At 44.0% G+C, this 18,806-nt stretch overlaps 1 long non-coding RNA gene and 1 other non-coding gene across 4 annotated transcripts in view; one reads left to right on the plus strand and one right to left on the minus strand.

Annotated features, from left to right (window-relative positions):
- Positions 1–1,005: 1,005 nt before the first annotated feature.
- The window catches only part of LOC129042695 (uncharacterized), a 66,130-nt gene continuing 48,329 nt past the window's right edge, over positions 1,006–18,806 (minus strand). For 2 of the 3 annotated variants that reach the window (XR_010127120.1, XR_010127121.1), the window contains exons 2-3: positions 1,885–2,004; positions 1,033–1,123 (exon numbers count right to left, since the gene is read on the minus strand). This is a non-coding gene — a long non-coding RNA (uncharacterized LOC129042695). Of the gene's footprint in view, positions 1,124–1,884; positions 2,005–18,806 lie in introns of all 3 variants that reach the window. The other variant, XR_008504190.2, reaches the window with a different exon arrangement.
- On the plus strand, positions 1,907–2,010 carry LOC129043330 (small nucleolar RNA U13). The gene has a single exon (XR_008504421.2). It is a non-coding gene; the product is annotated as a small nucleolar RNA U13 (small nucleolar RNA).

Genomic DNA, 18,806 nt, shown 5'->3' on the forward strand with positions numbered 1-18,806 from the left:
CCCAAAGTGCTGGGATTACAGGTGTGAGCCACTGCGCCCGGCTGGAAAATTTTTTTAAAGCATTAAACCTCAATGAAAAAGATAACCAGAAAGAACATAAACAAATAAAATCTGGAGCTCTAGGAAGCAGATGAATCAGTGATAACTCACTTAGCAGACCTGAGGAAGCTGAACCCCAAGCTGACAATAAGAACAAGCCCGATTTTCACTGCAGAATCCCAGGGTACCACTGGACACAGGTGGGAAGTTGAGTCTGTTGACACGATGACTGGCTGGAAGTATGTTTAAGAAGTAGATAGACCCTCCCCAGACCCCTCATCCTGCCCCTTCCCCAACCCAGACAATTGAAGGCTTAATTCCTGGAAAGGATAAAGCATAGTGGGGCATATACGGCATTGTTGAGGGCAGGGACAGTGTACTGAACACAGGAAGATTAAGCAAGAGCTTACACACTGAATATGAGGACCTTAGCTCTCAGAGCATAAGAAGCCAGACTTAACACTCTGCATGCCAGAGACTGAAGCACACCTCTCTAGGAAGTCTATATACTCCAAGAAAAGATATAGCAGCACTAACAACAGAATACCCCTGGAGAAGCAGATTGGCCAAATCACCTCACAAGTAGTGAGTTCAGAGTTAACAAGTTCCACCCCCACACACTGAGTTTCTAATTTGCTTTTAAGTGTCTCATTTCCAAATGTGAGCCTCAGTCAATGACCACCAAAACTCTGAGGAAATTCGTTAACTTGAAAAATACAATTGATTCTCCAAAAACTTAACTACTAATAGCCTACTCTTGACTGGAAGACTTACCAATAACATAAACAATCACTAAACACTTTTTTATCATATATGTATTATATATTGTATTCTTACAATAAAGTAAGCTAGAGAAAAGAAAATCTTATGAAGAAAATCATAAGGAGGAAAAAACATGTATTTTTTATTGAGTGGAAGTGGATCGTCACAAAGGTCCTTACCTTAGTCATCTTCACGTTGAATAGGCTAAGGAAAAGAAGCAAGAGGAAGGGTTGGTCTTGCTGTCTCAGGGGTGGCAGAAGCAGAAGATAATCCACATATTAGCAGACGCAGGCAGTTCAAATTCATGTTGTTCAGGAGTCAACTGTAAAGGCCAAAATATTAGGGGGGAAAAATAGCAACTTATAGAAAACTCTGCAGGAAAATAAAAACTTCAAAAGGAAACTATCATCAACATCCTCAGACAAATAGGAGAAGTTATAGTAATTTATTAAATAAAAACAATATTCTGGCAAAAGGAAAACAATTGTAAAACAGGAGAGTAATTATAAATTCGAATTTGACAGCCAGAATGAAAATTTCAGTCAAATAGTTAGAAGATAAATTTAGGGAAATCTCTTAGAAAGTAGAATGAAAAAAAGATGGAAGATATGATATAAAAGATAAGTAATTAGAAAATCATTCTAGGAGTTCATCAACTGAGTAACTAAAATTTCAGAAAAAGAACTTGAAAAATAGAAGAAAAAAGACACAAGAAATAATCCAAGAAATTTATCAGTACTGAAGGGAATGAGTTTCTAGACTTAAAAGGTACAGTAAGTATTCAGTACAGTAGATAAAAATAAACTCACACTAAGTTCCATCATCTTAAACTTTCAGAACAATAGACATAAAAGAGGGAATTTTAAAACTTTTCAGAAAAAGGTAAAAATGATTGCTCAAAATACCAAAATGACTGTGAATTTCTCAACAGCCCCACTAGAAGCAAAAAGATAATGTAACAATGACTTTAGAATTCTGTAGAAAAAAATTATTTCTAGCCTAGAATTCTACACCTATCAAAGTTAACAATTAAATATTTGGGTGGGATACAAACATTTCAGACATAAGTCTCAAAACAATTACCTGCCGTGAGCCCATACTGGAGATCCTTTTGTAGTTCATAAGCATGATGATCGGGTGGTCATGTCCGAGCATGAGATGTGCCTCCCTCAAACCTTGGTGTGACGTTGGCACATTTCCCATCTGATATGAAAAAGGAAAAAAAAAAAAAAAAAAAGCTACTAGATAAGTCCAAAATTAGGAGGCAAAGCAAGAAAGAGGAAGATATGGAGTCTGGGAAATGAGAACATCAATCCAAGAAAGAGCAAAGGAAATCCCAGAGATAAAGGCAAAGGGAGATCCAAGTACAGCCATGTACTCAGCCTAGAAATAAACTAGTCCAGGCTGGAGCAGCTCTGTAGGTTACAGGAAAGATGATCGAAAGATGGCTTTGTTAGAATACCGGATGTGAGTGAGTGTATTGAGAGGAAATTTAAACAACCGAGGAGAAAGTTTGGAGTGAATTAGTGATAGAAAACAAAACAAAGGAAGAAAAAACAATGTAACTATTAACTCCAGGAAAACCTAAAGATTGTGCAAGAAAATAAAAGTAAGCACATTTCAGCTGTGAAGAGTATTTATAGGGACAGGAAAATATACACACTGAATATTAACCTAAGCAAAATTATGAAATAACAGTAGTGGGATAACGGGAGGATGGGGGTCCAGGGGTTCAGGAACCGTGCATGATGGGGCATGGTAAAAGTGGTAAAAGAGGGCTAAAATAGTGAGAGGCTAACAGTTAATGCTTAAAGCATTAGGCAAAAAAGAAGGAGCACTATAAGCATATACCAGTGACATGGAGGCAATACCAGAATAACCAGCTGCAAGAGCTGAATGTGTTGATTCTAGGAAGTAGGAAATGATGGGTCAAGAGAAGAGTCTATTGTTTTTCACTATGCCTTCTAAAATTATTTAACCCTGAAAATCATGTATGTGTATAAAGTTAATCAAAATTAAAACGAAGTTTTAAAATAATCATGCATCAACGATAAATTAAAAGGATGATTTTAATTTGGCTTCTCTTTTTCATGTGCATACATAGACACACAGTGCCATTTGGGCAATACATTTTGCAAAGCATCTAAATGCGTGAAAATATTCCAGAAAAGTGTTAATGATGGCCTAGGCCAATCTGTCTTTTGTAAATAATTTCTCAGGCAAGTATACTAATTAGAGCTAAGATAGGCAAATGATACAACAACCCACCAATCAAGAGCATTTGCTGCTCATCTATTGAATACATAGCAATAAATATTCAACATTCTGTGGGGTAAACAACCAAGTGTAAGATATGGTTTCTGGCATTATGGATTTTATGATCCAATTAAAGACATGAAACATAAACTTTTGTAAAGTTAAATGACAGTACAAAATGTATAAATAAGGTTTTATTTAAAAAGTAAAAGATGTTGCAAGATAATACATGACTTTTGCTAAGTCAATGCCACAAACTACGGAAGTGTTATTGTTTAGAACAAAGAAAAGTCAGGATGCAGGGAAGGGATCTCAGAGAAAAGAGATTAGAAATAGGTCTTGAAAAAAATGGGCTGGATTTGAATGAATGGAGGAATGGGGGAATTCCAAATGAGGATCCAGGAAAGGAAGATGTCGTCTTGGCACCGTGAAGAGATTACAGGTTTCAGAGCCTAGGCGTTTGAGTGACAGCCTGCTCACCAGAATGGGACAGCAATTAGCCTTTGGCCTGAGGAAAGCAACTTGTTCAGAATAAAGTATTTTTATTACCCACAGTGAGGCCAAGAATCCAGTCAGATGTCCTGTTGGGATGTGTATCCATCATTTTATGAGCTCAAAAAAACCCAGGAATGGCTTCGAATTCATGTTACAGGTCCGAGTTCCCTGGAAACAGCAATTACCTCTTAGCAAAATCATTAATTAGGACATTGCCTTAATTCCACTGTGAATAATAAAAATATGTGCACAGACTTCTGTACTTTGATGAAAGCATCAGGGTGTGATTTATGGGGGAAGATGCTCTCCGGGGAATATAAATATGTAAGCCTTACACACTTATAAAGTTCAAGCACATTACCTCTTCAATGGCTTTCAAAACTAAAGTGACCTCAGTTCAGTCAAATAAATAGGACAGACATGTAAATTAGCAAAAGAAGTGCTCTGACATTTATGCAAGGCTTAGATCCCACGATGAACAATATCTAGATCAGTGGGAAGTCGGAAGCATTCTATATGTAGCTATTGCCAGACAAATCTAAACACTTGGTAGGCACTCAAAAAAAATCTTGCTGATTTTAAGTAATTAAAGGGGATCTGGTGGGCAGATACAAAAAGACAGAAGTCGCAACATGAGGCAAGGCTGCGACGGGGAGTCTTTCTAGCCAGTTCCAGAAGAGCAGGTGGTTATATCCACCAGTGCCCAGAAGAGGGCAGCAAAGAGCTGCTCAAATGGAACCTTCCTGGGAAGGACACCCACTTGGCACCAGCCAGGGTAAACTGTGCTCTCCCCGGCACAGAGAACAGAATCAGCCCAGAACTGATTGGTGAAGAAGTCTGGGGAGAAAAAAATCAGGGGTGGGAAACACGGACTAAAGGTGTTCAAGACAGATGAAGAACCAGACCAAGAAGAAACATGGAGAAGCTAGAGAATGGAAAAGAAAGACAGCAGCCAGGGGTCAAAGGAACAAGGCACAGGAGTGCAGCAGCACTGACCTTGCCACTCTCCTGCTCAAAAGAGTTCAATGGCTCCCTACTGTCCATCGCACAAACTTCATAGCCTGACATTCAGGGTCCCACTCTAATCTAACCCTAACCCACCTTAAGAATCTTGGGATTTGCTAGGTTTTTAATCATACACTCAAGGTTCCAAGCAAACCAAAGTCTTTCTTGTGACTTTCTTCCTCTGTATCTTTGTTCCTCCTGTCCCTTCACTCATTGCTGTAAACAATGAGTGGCCGCCACATACTAGTAATGGGAGGAAGGGATACAGGATCAACCAGAAGAAGTGCCCACCTTCAAAGCTGCCAGGAAGAGACAGTGCCATGTACTACCGTGAGGGAAGCAAGAGTGGATGGGGTGGAGAGAGAAGTGGCTAAGTCAGGCTGTCCGGAAAGGCTTCTTGGAGGAGGTGACCATCCCCCTGAAATCACCTTGCCTTTCCTCTCCACTCATCTAAACCTTCAGCGCCTGCTGAAGGACCATCTGTTGTTTTCATCTGTCTGCCTGCCTTTTCCCACTCCTGGTAAAATATTCCATCTCCTCCTTTAGGAAACTGCTCCCTACTCCATCTGCCAGGTAGGCCAATCTGGTAATGTGGTTGATCATATTACCCCATCCTCTGATCCACAGTTGTTGGTTCAAGGAAGATCCTTCAAGACAGACTAATCAGATGTCTTCCCTGGAGTTTTCCTCTCCATTTTGGAATCGAAGGAATAGCTAGCATTCTCTTTCCCCTGGATTGGAAGCTGACAAGATAGATTCCAGAGTTGCTAATGTCATGTCCCTTGCCTCATGGAGGATTCTGAGAGAATAAACTGGAAAGAGATGGAGAGAATTGACACTATACAAATGCCAGAATTCAGTTGCCCTGAATGAGGGAAAGGCCTCTGCTCCACTGTGAGCAGCAAAAGCCCAATTCCAGAGCTTAGCCAAAGAAGTTTGTTTTTCTTGGGTAGCAGGTGTTTAAAAGGCCAGTGGACAAGCTCTGCTGCTCTGGCTCCATGATGACATCAAAGACAATTTTCCTCCGCCATCCCCAGCACATGACTCTCCTCATGCTCCAAGATGATTGCTACATCTCTGGGGTTATATCCACATTCCACACTGGAAGGGCAGAAAGCTTGTGCCCATTGAGTGTATCCCTTTTCATCAGAAAAATGATATATTCCCAGAAAACCCAACCTGTATCCTTCTGCTTACATCTCAATGTTCAGAAGTGTCACATGGCCACCCCTCACTGCAAGGAAGTCCGAAGAGCTGAGTATTTTTAACTGGCATACTGAGACAACAGAGGAAATACACATTGTGTAAGTAACTGGTGGTATCTGCTACAAGTCCTAAATGTCTTTGTTTGCCTGCATAAACCCATAAGTTCTCCTTTTTTGCTTAAGCTAGTTGGAGATGGGTGTTTGTAACTTTCAATCAAAAAGCCATGGCTAAGACACCTGCCAAATGCCACCACCACCATAAAGCCTCCCTGATCTCACTACATCAGAATAATCTTGATGTCTTCAACTTCCAACAGGTCCTTTTCCCACCAGCGACCTGAGGAAGGGAAATCACAGGGACAGGGAGATCGCACCTAGGCAGCCAAACCCCACCCCAGCAGCGAAAGCAGGCAGAAGAACCCTGCCAGCAGGATTGCTGGAATCTAGCTCTCTTCTCTCTCTCGCTTCACCTGCGAAGGGCCATGAAAGAGCGCTGTTTCAAAGCCATCAGCATCATGAACCCAGCCACTGCTATTGACCCCATACGCTGAACCCAGCAATAAGTACTATCCAGGGCTTGTTGCTGGCAAGAAAGGGGGAGACAGCAACAGCCCTGATTTGCCACTAAAACACTTAAACATAATAGGATACATCTACAGGATGAAGCACTAGAAAGGAATAAAAAGAGAATGAGGAAGCTCTGGATGCATTAATGTGAAACACTTCTAAAACTGTTACTAAGAAGAAAAAAGCTAATTGCAAAATGGTGCCCATATATATATGAGATATATAGATAGGATATACACATACACATATAAAATAATCATTTGTGATGAAAGAAAGAAAAATAATATCTGCACCAATATTTGTACCTGCAGAAAATATCTCTAGAAGGATATACAATGCAAGAGACTGGTACTTTTGGCTGCCTACAGGGTGAAGAACAGGAAGGCTACAAAATAGGAGGGCAATATTTCTCTGTACGCTCTTTAAACCTTTTGAATTTTGGACCCTAGGAGTGAACCACCTATTTGAAAAAGAATGAAAATATGTTTCTGTAAGTAAACACATTACAGTTTGTGCTGGTATGTCTGGTATGTTTTGTTTAGTTAAGGCAAAACAATAGGAAGGATGAAATTGGCAAACTGGGCTGGGAGGAGAAAAGGAAAACAGAAAAATTAGCATCCATTTAACAATAAAATAGAAATAGCGTTTTGGGTGAAGGGATGATTTTCTCATATCTTGCTTCAAGCATTTACAGACATCAGCTCATTCATCCTGTCTTTTCTACAAGCGCGGAAAAATTGATTCAATTCCTTCCAGCTTAGAGCTGAGGAAAGGCCTAAAGAGCTGAGTCTCCAACACCGCCCCATTTCCCCAACCTGGCCAGGCCACCCCATCCTTGCTCAGTCTGTTTCCTGTGTCTGGAATCGCTCCCCTTTCTACTCTCTCCATTCCAAGGAGCTGCTCCAACACCTACACAGCTTCTCCATTGAAAATAGCTGTTCCAATAAACCAGGCATTGGCCTTTTCTGAAAAGAGTCAGGTGGTAAATAGTTTAGGCTTTTTTTTCATGGCTGTTCTGTCTCTGTCATAACCAGCCAACTCTGCTGTTGTAGCATGAAAGCAGTGATAGATAATACATAAACAAATGGCTGTATTCCAATAAAACTTTATTTACAAAAACAAGCAGGCTGTAATCCAGAACACTGACAACACCAAATGCTGGCAGGGATGTGGAGCAACAGGAACTCTCATTCACGGCTGGTAGAAATGCAACATGGTACAGCCACTATGGAAGACAGCTTGGCGGTTTCTTACAACACTAAACATACTCTTGCCATATGATCCAGCAATTGCTCTCTTTGGTATTTACCCAAAACTGTTGAAAACTTATGTCCACACAAAAACCTGCACATGGATGTTTAGAGCAGCTTTATTCATAATTGCCAACACTTGGAAGCAACCAAGATGCCCTTCAGTAGGTGAATGAATAAATAAACTGTGGTCTATACAGACAATGGAATAGTATTTAGCACTAAAAAGAAATGAGCTATCAAACCATGAAAAGACATGGAGTAAACATAAATGCTATTACAAAATAAAGAAGCCAGTGTGAAAAGACTACATACAGTATGATTCCAGCTACGTGACACTCAAGAAAAGGCAAAACTATGGAGACAGTAAAAAGATCAGTGGTTGCCAGGGGTTGGTGGGGAGAAAGGGATGAAGAGGCAGAGCACAGAGGATTTTTAGGGCAGTGAAACCACTCTGATGAAACCACAATGGTGGATACACATCAGTATACATTTGTCCAAACTCATAGAATGTATACCATGAATGATCCAGAATGTAAACTATAGACTCCATGAGTGATAATGATGTGCCAATCATCAGCTGTAACAAACGTGCCCCTCTGGTGCGGGAAGTTGATAATAGGGGAGGCTGTGCATGTGTGAGGGCAAGGAATAAATGGGAAATCTCTTATTTATTTATGTTCCTCTGGCTCCCAAAAGGGGGAGCAGCTGTTCCCTTTGTCCACTCAAGGGGCCTCCGCACCCTGCAGGCATTCTCTGGGGTCCCGGGACCTAGGAGACTCTCCCCAGAGTACCAGTCCTCCCAGTCTCCCTGGAAAAATCAGTGCTGCCCAAACCTCCCACTCAGTGTTGCTGTGAACCTAAAACTCCTCTAAAAATAAAGTCTGTTAAAAAATATATATATATATAGGTGGTGGCCATATTTGGCCTGTGGGCCATTGTTTGCTGACCCTTCCTTTGGACTCCAGGGCAATTTGCCATCAGTGACCATCATTCTCTGTATTACTTTATAGTAGATGGATTTGTTGCCATTTCTTGCCCTCAGATGCAGACACTTTGAAGATAAAACCTGTCTCTTCTTATCCCATCCACTAGCCTGAATGTTGGTTGGATTAAATTGGCCTAAAGTGATGTAACCCAGCTGCCAAAGACAGAACACAGCTCACAGCTTTCTCTTTCCTGGGGCATGTCTGTCGCATCCAAGACCAGCCCTTTCACCACTTGCCCGCCATAGGCCATGAAAAACAATGTCCCTGCCTGCCCTATTACCCTGGGCACCCTGTTTCCAGAAGCTTCCAGATGAGCACAGTCGGAGTGCCTTCTCTAAGTGTTTGGTAGAGGGTGTGGATTAAATAACTTTTAAAGCAAAATTCAAAAACAACAGCATTCAAAAGCACCAAATTCCAAAGCAGCATTGCTCAACCTGGCTGCCACATCTCCTTTTCTCACACATGGCCCCACTGGTTTGCAGTTTAATCGAATATTTATGTTGCTGTTAGTTTTTTGGTCCACCTACAACATTCTAATGTAGCAAACTAGCATTTATTGAGCAGCTACTACCTGCCAGTTGCTCTGAACATTTTAAAGAGATGTCCAAGGGAGGAGAAGGGGATGTTTACTTTCCATTGTATAACTTACAGTGTGCTTTGAATTTTTTACTATGTACATTATTGTACCATGTACATAATTTCAGCTTATAGAGTAAGTGACTGGAGGATTTGACATGTCATTTCTGAAAATGTATATTTTCACATGTGAGGTCTTTCTGAAGGTGATTGCAGATTCCTAACAAAATCTAGAGAAAAATAAATAATTTTTGTTTTGTACTTGCAAATTGCCAAACTGCATTAAAGAATCTTACTAAGATTCCTTTCTGTACTCATGTAATGGTACTTCCAAAGTCAAGGACCTCTGTGTTCTGAGACTTGGAAATTCAAAAAAGATGCAGCTTTTCCTCAGCCCTTTGTCCACCCGCCTCCACCCCGGAACAGGCTGCCTTCAGCCCTGCCATGATCACCGCGGCCCGGCAGGACTGTTGTTCCTCTGGCTCCCAGGACGGGGAGCAGCTGTTCCCCTTGTCCGCTCAAGGGGCCTCCGCACCCTGCAGGCATTCTCTTGGGTCCCTGAACCTAGGAGACTCTCCCCAAAGTACCAGTCCTCCCAGTCTCCCTGGCAAAATCAATGCTGCCCAAACTTCCCCGTGCTGCTGAAAATGCAGAGACGTGAAATCCCACTGGAGACTGTGCTGGAAGCTAGCCCAGCCTCCACCATGACTACGACCAGCCCTCAATCCCTGAAACTTTGAGGAAAATAAGAGACGTGCATGTTGACACACCAAAACAATAAGCAAAGCTGCCCCCACCCCTGAGGGCCATTGGGCTTTCTCCCCTGATGATATGTGTCCCGTCTAAATCTCATGTTGAGATGTAATCCCCAGTGTTGGAGGTGGGAGCTGGTGGAAGGTGAATGGATCACGGCGGGTGGATCCCTCAAGGCTTGGTGCTGTCCTTGCACCAAGGACAATAATGAGTGAGTTCTCAATAAGATCTGGTTGTCTGAGGGTGTGGCACTCCCCTCAACATACACTGTCTCTTGCTGCCGCTCATGCTATCTGAGACGCCTGCTCCTCCTTTGCCTTCCACCATGATTGAAAGCTTCCCGAGGCCTCCCAGAAGCCAAGCAGATGCAGGCACCATGCTTCCTAAACAGCCTGCAGAACCGCGAGCGAATTAAACCTCTTTCCTTTATAAGTTACCCAGTCTTGTATGGGCACGGTGGCTCATGACTGTAGTCCTAGCACTTTGGGAGGCCGAGGCACGTGGATCACTTGAGGTCAGGAGTTCGAGACCAGTCTGACCATCAAGGCAAAACCCAGTCTCTACTAAAAATACAAAAATTAGCTTGGCGCGGTGGTGCACACCTGTAATTCCAGCTACTCGGGAGGCTGAGGCGTGAGGATCATTTGAACCTGGGAGGCAGAGGTTGCAGTGAGCCAAGATCACGCAACTGAACTCCAGCCTAGGTGACAGAGCAAGACTCTGTCTCAGAAAAAAAAAAAAACAAACAAGCAAACAAAAAAAAAACCCCAGTCTCAGTTATTTCTTTATAGTGGCGCAAGAACAGCCTAACACACCTGATTCAGTCACGTTCTGCCAGAGCTCCCTCTGCACCTTCTAGAGCCTGTGTTTGACCCTCAAAAAGTGACCAATGTGACTGAGGAACTGGCTTTTTAAACTTTTACTTTAATTAATGTAAATGTAAATTTTTAAATAGACAATTCAGTTATTGAAAAAACTTTATGTTTAGAACAATGCGGAGAGATGGCTCTATTGTTTCAATTGTAAATTTTATGAAATTGAAATACAGATCAAATATTTTCTGTGAAAATTTAGAGTTCAGATTGAGATGTGCCATAAGTGTAAAATACATACCAGATTTTGAACACTCAATATCAAAAAATGCAAAGTATCTCATTCATAATTATTTATATTGATTACATGCAGAAATGATGTTTTAGATATCTTAGGTTAAACAGAATATATTATTAAACTCAATTTCACCGGTGTCTTTTTTCTTTGTTTAATGTGGCTACTAGAAAATGTTTAATTAATGTATAGTTTACATTACATTTCTATTGGATGGCACTGTTCTAGGCCATTTCCCAGTTGTCCTTTGCATTGGGAAATGGGCCAGAAATTTTGCTGCTCCTGGCAGGCTGCCCTCCTAGAATGAACAGGATGGTATCCTCAACAGAAACTGCTCAGCTTTCTGAGGCTCGGGAGATGAAAGGAGAGAGAAAGGAGGTGCATTGGCAGGAAGAGCTGGGCCTGACTTCCTTGGAAAAGCCAGCCCTGATGCCAGTGCCCCACCCATCCCGGGATCCCTGTGGGCCCACAATGGGCCCTCTCTTGGTAATCCAGGGATGATAAACACATGGTGCAGGCTCTCCAGGGACACATGGCTCACAGAGGGCTACATGCAGAGGCAGGATGTGAAGAAGCATCTATTATAATTCACCCGAGAAGGCCGGGAGTTCTCCAAAGTTGAGGTGGCACTGAACAAGGTTGGCAGGGATTCAGACCTCTCTCCAGCTGGCCTCTGTAGTGGCTCTGCAGAGTCTAGTGGTGACTGAATCTGCTGCTAAGCCAGATGCATAAACTTGGGCATCAGAACCCCTCTCTGAGCCTTGGTTTCCACCCATAAAATGAGAGGGTTTACAGCCTCTACTTTAAAATGCAGTAACTCAACACAACTGCCTTTTTCTCTGCATAGCATTGGCAGAGTCATGGGGCTCCAATCAGGCCCAAGGCCAGGCCTTTATTTTTCTCCTAGAGAGCTCACTCAGGAGTTCATTTCCATGCCCCATGCCCAAGGCCAGGTCTCCTTGAAACGCAGCCAAAAGCCCATTAAATGTACACAGAAGGGAGGGCCACTGGGATGAGAGGGCCTGCTCTGCTCAGCATGACCAGCGCCGGGTGTGTAGCTTTCTGTGACCCATCTCCTCCGGCTGCATTTTCCCCACCTCTGGGGAGCACCTCCGTTCCAGAACGCTCCGAGTTGGAAACACACAGGATGAATTTGGGCACATGTCCTCAGTCACAAATGCCAACAGAATTGGAATATCCAGCAAAGTGCTTTCCAGCCTCCTGGTGCCCAGAGACCTGGGAAGCCAGAGACTGGAGATTCCAGGGGAGGAGGTAGAAAGAGCTGTGCAGTGGAAACCCAGAAACCCAGCTCCAACCCTGACTCAGCCAACCGCTAACTCAGTGCTGTGGACAAAAGAATAATATCGACGTGCTCATGTGCATGTGCATGTGTGTGTGTGTGCGCGCATGTGCGTATGCATGTGTGCGTGTGCGTATGCATGTGTGCGTGTGCGTGCGTGCATGTGCACACACATGCGTGCGTGCATGTGCACACACATGTGTGTGTGCATGTGCGTGTTTGTGTGTGTGCGTGCATGTGTGTGTCCCCATGTGCCAGGCCCAGAGACGAAATATCACTGTGAGTAAAGAAAGAAGCCCTTGTCCTTCTGAGGCTTCCACTCAATTATAAGACAAGATGCACAAAAGGAGTGTAGGTAAAGTGTAATGGCAAAAAGTAGATGACAGCTTTACCTCCAACTACAGGGACTGGGACTGATTTCCTAGCAAGGAGGCATTTGGGAGAACAAACAAGTGCAAAGTGCCCAGGAGGAGAGGCCAAGGAGGTTTAAAGATGTCCTCTCAGAACACCAAGTTTAGTTGACATCTACCTCCTCTCAGCAACTTTCTATAGCAGTGAGTTGACTCCTCCCTATTCTCTGAGACATAAAGCTCGTTCCAAACGGTTCAAGGCTTGACTGTTCATACTTATTGTTATTGCATTTATATTACCATCAAGAGCATTTGTGATGGTCTGCTACCAGGGTGCTTAGTGCCTGTCTTGTCTCTCTAATAGCACAGTCAGGGAATATGTCCAGTGCTTTCTCTTATTCCCTGCCAGCCTGCCATACAGTCTCTGGGTTGGAAGGAACCCTGGAAATCATGCTATCCAGTTCCCCATCTTCTCTTTCCCGGAGGCCTCTGCAAGACTGATAAGCATACCGTCTGCCTCTTTATTCTGTGTTTGTGCAAAACAGTGTGTTAAAACAGGTTCTGTTTTAGTATCAGCCGAGGCTCCAAGACACCAAGAGTGACTGCACCTCATTTCTAAGGAAAGGTGAAAGACCACAAAGACTTACACAGGAGGTAGTCAGAAACAGGTTTTAGGACCCCAATCTATCCACCACCCGAACTTTAAAGAATTTGGAGGCCGGGCGCGGTGGCTCACGCCTGTAATCCCAGCACTTTGGGAGGCCGAGGCGGGTAGATCACGAGGTCAGGAGATCGAGACCATCCTGGCTAACACAGTGAAACCCTGTCTCTACTAAAAAAAAAATACAAAAATATTAGCCGGGCATGGTGGCGGGCGTCTGTCGTCCCAGCTACTCGGGAGGCTGAGGCAGGAGAATGGCGCGAACCCGGGAGGCGGAGCTTGCAGTGAGCCGAGATCGCACCGCTGCACTCCAGACCCGGTGGCAGAGCAAGACTCTGTCTCAAAAAAAACAAACAAAAAAAAGAATTTGGAGCTGGGCTGGGATTAGACAAGAATTTGGGGAGAGAGCTGCCAATCCTTACACTCCCCACCCTCCTGGGGAGAAGCTGTTTCTTCCCACCTCAAGCCTAGGTGAAGGGGCTTCCATGAGACCTCCTGGAAGGCTCGCAGCATGTTCCCTGGATCATGGGAGACTCCATAGATTGATGTCTGGCTCACCCTGAGAAATCTAAAGGGTGAGAGATGGCGGCAGGCCAGTTGCACTGAAGGTGGAGTGAGACGAGGTGATTGTGTTGAGGGAGACTTGCTTTTCCCGAGTTTGTCAGGGCAAAGCATGTGTGAGTTTCCCATGGAGCAGAACTGGCCTGGGAGGTGTGGCATCAGATGCTAGGGGGTGAGGGAGAAGCAGTGGAGGAACAGTCAGAAGAGATGCATGCTCCCAGTCAAGCAAAGGCAGATAAGAGGCGGTTGCTGCAAATTACCCATGAAGGAACCCATGAGGTGAGTCATCTGTCAACCCCAGATGGCTGGAACACCACCAGCGGAGTGAGTCTCTTCCAACCCGCTTCGCTCCTCTCCTCCCCTCTTGCCCTGGCCAATCCTGGAGAAGCCAACGGGTGGGGGGAGTATGGAGGGAAAATGGAAGCACCAGGTGAAGCAAATAGAGGCGCACAGCCCCACAACCCCTTCTCACTGCAGGCGCCAGCCTAATGCGGCAAAGCTGGGAGAGGGAGGAAATTTTCATTTGCAATGTCGATGGGAGGATTTGGGTCCTTATCCTGGAATGGGCATATTAATTACCAATGGAGACTGGGTTTTTGTGGAAGAAGTAACTGGATCATGTTTTCTTAGATAAGAGCGACAAAAGACGTCGTAGAACTCGCCCCACTTTTATCAAGGAGCAGAATAAGCTTGACAAGACAGTGGGAGACCAAAAATACGATTTGTTTCTGTTGCATCCTACAAGTCCCTGCTTGTTCAATATGATGGTGTAATATATACACAATTTCCAAAATTGGGATCATACACTACATGGTATTCAAATCTTTTTTTTTCTCAAAGAATAATATATCATGAAGTTTTTCCCTTGGAAGAAAATATTCATCTACAAGTCGAACATACCACCATCTGGACATGCTGTAATTTATTTGCCCAATATCGTATTCAATGTTTGCTCTTGCAAATCACACTAAAATCAAATATCCTATGCATAACTCTTTGTTTGATTTGACATATTTGATTCCTTCCTAAGGATAAATTCCAAGAAGTGGAATTGCTAGACTAACGGGTAGAAACCCTTTTAAGGCTTTTTATCTCTATCATCAAAGAGGCGCAAGATCTCGAAACACGTTTTCACTAAGTAGGACTGAGTTGTCCAGAAAAGGCCTGAAGAGGCTGGATACATCCTGCAGTCTGTGTAGCCCCACTCAGGTACACAGGGAAGTACGACAGTGACTATCGAGGTTATTCCACAGCTATGTAAGGGGAGCGAGAATCGCACCTGAACAAGCCCACACTGTTTTTGCTACTATAAGACACACATACAGAATTCAAGTGATACTCACAAGAATAACACTTGTGTCGATGCATCTTTTCCTGACTTGCTCAAGGGGTTAATTTCTGGGGGAGGCAGTATGGAGAGTATGGTCAAGAGCACGAATCCTGGAGTCAGACAGCTTGGCCTTAGCTCCACCGTGGACTAAACACGTTACTGGAGCAAGTTACTTCTCTCTGTCCTGAGCTTCCTTATTCATAAACCTTCCAAATTCAATTAATTCCTGAAAATGCTTAACCAAGTGCCTGGAATTCAGTACATGCTCAATAAGTGGTGTCATTAGTTGTCATTTTCTGGTCTTATCAGAAGAACTGAAGCCAGATCAGCTAAATCTGTGGTTCTCAGTTGGGAGTGATTTTGCCACACGGGGTATATTTGGCAATGTCTGGAGACATTTTTGATTGTCACAGCATAGGAGGGAGGAGGTGCCACTGGTATCTAGTGGGTGGAGGCCGGGGACACTTCTTAACTTCCATGCACCAGACAGACCCCCACAGCAGAATGTCAGTAGTGCTGAGTTTGAGAGTCTCTGAGCTAAACCATCCCTGGTGCTCACCTGAGTGCCAGCTCTCACATGCACATGAGCACTGCATTTCTCTTTTGTGCAATGACATTTCTGTGTGGCATTTCCCTCCCACTATCTCTGAGGTCACCTGGTATACCAAACAGGCAGGACTGGCCACATCCCCTGTCTAGCACTCACAGTGTGAGAGAATAAAGAGGAATCTAGTTACCAGGGGCATTCGCAGGCTTCTGCTACAATGATGCTGTATATCAATTACAAATCTCTGAGGCACACAAAATAAGCATTTATTTGTTGCTCATAGCTTTGAGAGGTGGTTTGGACAGTTTGGCTTCAGGTGATGGGTCAAGTTCAGATCTGCCCCATCTTCATGTTCAGAATGCATCTCATTCTGGAACCCAGGCTGAAAAAGACCCCAAGACTGTGGGTTCTTCCCATGGTGAAAGTCCCAGAAGGGCAAGAAGAAACAGCAGTGCCTCCTGAGGCTCAGAACTGACACAGTCCCTTCAGCCAGAACTGGCACAGTCCCTTCAGCCATGTTCCATTAGCCACAACCCATTTGTGGCCTCTGTTACCTACAGGATAACATGCACATGCCTTAGGCTGTACTCAATCCTTTATTAAAATCAAGTAGACTGTAAATACATATACTTTTTTTTCTTTTTGTCTTTAGCAGAACATAAAAAGCAGAACAAAAAAGCCTCATTGTTCATCTCTGTCAAGTTCTGGCCAGTGATCAATAAGCAGAGATGTTTTATGGAACATGCTGAATGGCATTGTCTCAGGGACAGGACAGGTCTTCTTCCATTTCTCCTTCCTGCTGCCTGGGATCCAGATGTAGTGGCAGGAATTTTAGCAGCCATTTTGGACCTTGAGGATGGAAAGTACACATGGCGGAGCAGAAAGCGTAAGGTTCTTGGATCTCTGATAATGCATGGAGCTGCCTTAGCAGCCCTGTACTTACTACCCATCTCCAAAATATTTTATGTGAGACAACAGACTCTTGTATGTTTAAGGCTTTGGAGTCGAACCTCTCACTTATAAACAAACTTGATTTTAAAATACCTCAAGGATTTCCCGAGTTCACTGGCTGAACACGCCTTCATTTCAGCGTGTTATACATTCACTTCCCTATCAGCAATGCTGATATTCCCTACCCAGCCTAAAAGGACCGAATAAAAAACCTCTCACATCCAGGTCAGTCTTTGCATTATGGCTGCCAGTCTCTTTCTTCTGAAAACTTGGTGAGTGAGGGAGGGAGAGATAAAGTTTTACCACCAAAGAAGTCACTAACGAAGTGCCAGGAAATTTTTATACATTCAGTTACCAATCACCAGTAACAGGTGAATTCTATCATTTTTCTTCTGCGCAATATTAATATTTTACATTTTGAAACTGAAGTCCTTGAGCACAGCTGTTATCCTCCACTGCCTCTGGAAACTCCTCTCTGGTTCACACGGAAGGCTACCCTTTACCTCCCACTCCCTCCCCAAACCTTAGCGCTCACAGCCATCCTTTGTCCATTTCTGTCTATTTGATATATGCCAGTTCCTCTGGCTGCTGTCCAACTGCAGGGCTTCTGAGCTTAGCGTGAAAAGCCCCCAAATGATCCTGCCCCACCCCCTCTACCAGAGTCCATGCATCAAGTCCTTTAATCACTTACTCTAATTCCCCTTATCTACACCTGCCTCACACTAATCCAGTATCTCCGTGGAACAATGAGGCTTCCAAATAGAGGTAATTTCTTCCACTGCCCATTCTCTGCATGGCCAGTGAACTGACAGAGTCATAAAACAGGGCAGAGATTGCAGAGTGCCTCCAGGGCAGTGGTTTCCAGAGTGTTTTTATTTTAAACCTGGAACTCTTTGTTCACATGAAATCTTAGGTAAAGCCAAATATGCAAAGCGGTTAAAGGCAGAGCCCTCCAAATGGAAGGGAGATGGTGGGAGCAAGTTTGGAGGGGACCCAGCCCCACTGCTGTCCCTCAGCACTTTTGAAGGGAACCCGCAGAAACCCAAGTCTCTGAGTGGATGAATGCTCTTCCTTCTTCCGTCTGCTGTAAACGCTCCTCCCCCAGGGGTTTGCTCTGATCATTTCCTCATTCCAATCAAGTCTCTAGACAATGTCACCTTCCCTGGCCACTTATCTAAAGTAGTCCCCACTCCACATCACTCTCTATTCTTGCAGGCTACATTAGTCTGTGTCAGCTCGAGAATGGAAAAAGAAATGTAAACTTTGCTGGGTGCGGTGGCTCACACCTGTAATCTCACCACTTTGGCAGGCGGAGGTGGGTGGATCACCTGACCTCAGGAGTTCGAGACCAGCCTGGTCAACATGGTGAAACTCCGTCTCTATTAAAAACACAAAAAATTAGCCGGGCATGGTGGCAGGTGCCTGTAGTCCCAGCTACTTGGGAGGCTGAGGCAGGAGTATCTCTTGAACCCAGGAAGCAGAGGCTTCAGTGAACCGAGATCATGACACTGCACTCCAGCCTGGGCAGCAGAGTGAAACCCCATCTCAAAAAAAAAAAAAAAAAAAAATGTAAATTTTTATTAGAGGAAACACATATGAGAAAATGAAGGGAGTGAACTGGGACTGGTTGGGAGAGCTGTCAAACTGCAGCGAAGATCTGCCCCTAAGTGGAGGAGAGAGGGAAGGAAAGGAGGGCGGGAGAGATGAAGGATTTTAGACTAGAATACACTTCTACAAAAATTCCAGCAAGGCCTTCAGAGAGTACGCAAGCCAAAGTTTCCCATCAGGAAATCCCAAGTCTGCCTCAGTGTCCCTGCCACACTGGGACATTGAGGGGAACCAGTTCCAGTGCAAACACAGTGGTGCATTCCCAAATGCAGCTGCCGAGGTTCTCAGTCGCTTTCACGCTCTGCAGCATGAGATCCCAGAGGTTCGTTCTCGCGGCCACCACAATTTTCCTTCATAGTGCTTTCACTATCTGACATTATATTTAGTATTTATTTGTTTATTATTGTCCCCAAGCTAAAATGTAAACTCCATGCCAACAGGGATATGCCTGGCTTGTTCCCTACAGTATCCTCAGCTCCTAGAACAATATCTGG

The sequence above is a fragment of the Pongo pygmaeus genome, chromosome 7 (genome assembly GCF_028885625.2).
Source record: "Pongo pygmaeus isolate AG05252 chromosome 7, NHGRI_mPonPyg2-v2.0_pri, whole genome shotgun sequence".
Taxonomy (NCBI): domain Eukaryota; kingdom Metazoa; phylum Chordata; class Mammalia; order Primates; family Hominidae; genus Pongo; species Pongo pygmaeus.